The sequence below is a fragment of the Haemorhous mexicanus genome, chromosome 26 (genome assembly GCF_027477595.1).
Source record: "Haemorhous mexicanus isolate bHaeMex1 chromosome 26, bHaeMex1.pri, whole genome shotgun sequence".
Taxonomy (NCBI): Eukaryota; Metazoa; Chordata; class Aves; order Passeriformes; family Fringillidae; genus Haemorhous; species Haemorhous mexicanus.
Window position 1 is genome coordinate 4,653,537 of NC_082366.1, and position 4,053 is coordinate 4,657,589.

The window sequence follows — 4,053 nt, forward strand, 5'->3', positions numbered from 1 at the left end:
GAGACAGCCACGCTTCTGCTTCATACCTATGGAGAGAGGAGAGCTTAGAGCATCCACCTGAGCAGTTGCCACCATTTAGGAGGGAGACCCTTCTCAGCACTGTTTTGCTGTTTGGGTTTTATCCTTGCAGTTAGCTGTAGATACACTTGAAAAGGAAAACAAACAAAAAAAACCTCAAACCAGTGGGCTTTTAACAAGTGGGTTGAATGTTGACAATGGCACTGTGCAGTGGGAGTGTGATCTGCTTAATGTTGCAGAGCAGAGCAGCCCGTCAGTTCACATCCCCTTCCTTGGCAGCAGGGGCAACGCTTCCCCCAGAAGTTAAAGCCATGTGTCTCGTTTCTGAGAGAGGCTTATTCATAAAAAGGGAGGAAAAATTGATTGTCCGATCCACAGAAGGGGAAAAAGCCACACAAGGGGATAAATTATGGGAATTAAGATGGGCAGATAGATTTCTACAACTGGTGTATGTAAAAATCTGTTCCTGGTAGACTTGAGCTGTGTCATTTTAGATGCATTTCTCCAACCCACGTAAATATTCCTGTCAAAAAATCAAATTGGGAAAAGAAGGAAATTTCATTTTTCATCAAAGCTCTACAGTGATCTCGTTATTAAAAACAGAGGAAAAAGATATATCAGGAAGGCAAAGCAGTTGCAGCCACATAGTTGTTTTCAATAATCCAGTGAGTCACTACATAGAAGAGCCTTTCATTTCTCCCTGTGGTTCAGACAAAATTGTTTATTAAAATTTTGGTCCATTATTTAAAATTAAAAAAAAAAAAGGAAATTGTACCTCTTTATTTCAAAGACTGTTGCAATAAAAATTCAGATTATTCAAATTTATCCAGGTGCATTTTATAAGGCAGTAAGCACAGCAATTTTTTCCTCATACCAAGAGATATTCCCTGGCTTTTCCATCTCATTCATAGTCATACATAAGGAAGCTGTTTACAAGGCACTGCTACAGGGAGAAAAATATATTATAGAAATGAAAACTTGATCCAACCAATGGCTGGATTTGCAATGAAAGACCTAAGTGGAAGGTAAACAGCAGCCTAATGTAATACTTTAAAAGCAAATTATTATACATCACTTATTGAAAAGTGATGTATAATAGCTGCAAAGGGGATCTGCACTTCAGATCTTCACCCATGCAGAGGTGTGGAATAGAAGCTAATTGCATATGTAGCTAAAATGCACACTGAGCAGCCAGAACAGACAAATACCAATATTTAAGATATTTCACTTTTTTTAAATCACAAGGTCATGAACTTGCATTTTGTTTTTGTTTCTTTTTCCCCAGGAAATTGGACAGGAGGCTGGCTGAAAGTGTACCAGTGCTCTACAGGGATTTCTTGTGCCTTTTCAAGGAAGGATTTGCTGTGTTCTAGAATGTGTAAATATTGTTTGGGGCTTGTTTTGTTTTGTTTTGTTTTTTATCTCAAATGCATGCCAAGGAAATTGAACTGTACAAACATAATTAGCCAGGGGCTGAACATTTAATCTTAAATTCTGAGTCTTCATTAAGTCTTAATTTAAAAACCTTAGGAGGGAAGCTTGCAACTATTCCTGTTCATATAAGGATGGATGGAATTTGTGGCAGGTTTTTATGGCAGAAGAGGGAAACCACTCAGATGGGGAAAGCTCAGAAAACCGTGCTGAAGCCAGTCAGGGGTCAGGTGGTCGTGTCATGGATAATGGGACAAGATGTGGATTCAAATCACCTCTTGTGTGGTCAAAGCAGGCCGTGGTGGGTGGGGCTCTGGGCATCCTGATCTGGTGGAAGGTGTTTTGGGGTCGGGATCAGATGGGATTTCAGGTCCCTTCCAACACAGACCCTTCTGTGGCTAGGAATTTAAGAAGGTGCTGTGGGAGAAGTGGAAGGCTTGTGAGGTGAAAAAAAACCACAGCTTTCCCTTTGTATGAGAGTTATTCCAAATCAGAACAAGGTGTTTGGGGATAGGTTTTCTTTCCCCCCATGGGTGATCTTTCAATGGCATTGTTATTTTTACCTGAAAAAGAGAGAATTTCTGAATTTCAATCGGTTTTAGTCTATCAAAATAAACTGCTAGTACCTTTTATTTTTATCTTAATTTACTGAGAAAAATTTCTACACTAGGCATGATAGGGAAAAAAATACTGGAGGGAGAAAAATTAAATAAAACAAATCCTTTTATTCCCTTCTGCAAGTATTTTTATAAGCTGGGAAGCCGTGGAGAAATGTGAAAGTGCTGTGATTTCTCCTACACCTTCCTTTGCCCTTTTTCAGTGATAAGAGCTATCAAATGACATCTTTGTGAAGAACATGCCAGACCCTCTGCACGTTGAAAAAAGTCCAAAAAGCAGCAGCATTAATTCCTGTGAGTGTTCATGCCAAATCTGTTATTTTGTGTTGTCAGGGGGGTGGGACCTTCGTCATAATTTGAAGTAGCCCTCTTTTTTTTCCTGATCACCAAATATTCAGAAAAGCCAGTAACTGAGGTTAAAAATAAATATGAAAATCCATTTTAAACCTTAATAACAAGATTTATACAGCACCTAATACTCGCTGAAAGTTTCTTTTCTTTTTCTAGTGCACGCTTCTAAAAAATAAAGTAGCGCAAGAAGAGAGCATTCACCTTGCAAATGGCAGGATTCCAGGAAAGAAGGAGGGAAAAAAAGGGAAAATTTGGGCAGAGGTTTGCGTGGCTGCCTGCAGACAAGGCGCCCCCCTGGCCTGCTGCCTGCTCCCGGCCTGCCAGCGGAAGTTTTGCCCTCGCCTTGGCAGCAGTGCCCTGGAATGCTGCTCGGCTTCGTGCCGCCGATCCCGGTGGGGAAGGCAAGGAGGGCTGTCCTGCATGGAAAAGCACCCCCATGGGAGCTGCCTGCCAAGCAGTGCCCACACCCCCAGGTACCACCTCAGCCCCTGATTTTACCACTTGGATGAGGACAAGTGAGTCCAGTCCCTGAGTTTGTAAGGAGTTGGGTTGTAAATCCTCCTTGGTGCAGCCTGCTAAGTTATTGAGTGCTTCCGCTCACCTCGGCAGCTTCACGACTCCTACAGATACATGGAAAATTTAGAATAACAGAGCTATTTCACATGGCAACAACGACCTGGAAGGATCTGACTGGTGCAGTTCCTACAAATCAATCTGGTGTGAGCTTCTAAGCCAATGGGCTGGTCCCCAGTGAGCGACCAACATCTCGTCCTGGGCGTGTTAACAGCAAAGCTCGAAATAATGGTGACTTCTGGAAACCAATTTTGATAACCAGACTCTATTTGTAAGGTATTTAGAGCTAATAAAGCTACTGTGGTCTTGGGAGTGCCCTTTTCCTTGAGCACAATGGGAAGCTCTTCTTGTCAGGATTGCTATAGAAACAATGAATTATCAGGCAAACGGGACCATCCAGCCAATTGTGCCAGACGGGGGATGTGTGCTGATAACGCGGCAGCGTTAATTTGCTCTGCTTTGTTGTAAGCAGAGCTGGCATTGCCTATAGAAATGTAAAGAGGCAGGTGAGCTGGAGTGTCTATTATTTATAGACACAGTTTGTGCTGGATAAATGAATTTTTCATAGGAAGACTTTTTAGAAAAAAAAAAATAAGCTTGAGAAACTGCTTGTAAATAATTTTGGCTGGGAGCTTCAAATGTGCTTTGAAGAATATGTGGGCATCCCTTAGTCCCCCTTAAAATTTTTCAGGTGCAACCTTGAACCTGTTGTAAAGAGTGGAGTGCCTTGACCATGTGGGAAGTACCCCAGCCCCACTGCTGACATCCTTTAGCAGGATAATGCTGAACCATGGCTGGTATTGCCTTCTGTCATCTTGCAAAACTGAGTCACCCATAAGCAAATGCAGATATTATGAATATGTTGATGTTCTTGTACTGTATGGAGTGAGAAGTCAGCACCAGACTGAAGTATGATCCAACAAGAAGAAAAAAGAAGCAGAAACTCCTTGGTATCAAGTGGATAACCTCTATGTTTTCTTTATTGCATTTTGCTCAAGGCCACTTGGGAGGATGTTCCTCTATTTTTAAAAAGGAAGAAGACATGAAATATGGCAGGAAATCA

At 41.7% G+C, this 4,053-nt stretch overlaps 1 long non-coding RNA gene across 1 annotated transcript; it reads left to right on the forward strand.

The window, feature by feature from the left end:
• The first annotated feature begins 1,174 nt into the window (after window positions 1-1,174).
• Window positions 1,175-3,318, forward strand: LOC132338581 (uncharacterized). The gene is made up of 3 exons (XR_009489481.1): window positions 1,175-1,396; window positions 2,270-2,360; window positions 2,574-3,318. It is a non-coding gene; the product is annotated as an uncharacterized LOC132338581 (long non-coding RNA).
• Window positions 3,319-4,053: the final 735 nt, after the last annotated feature.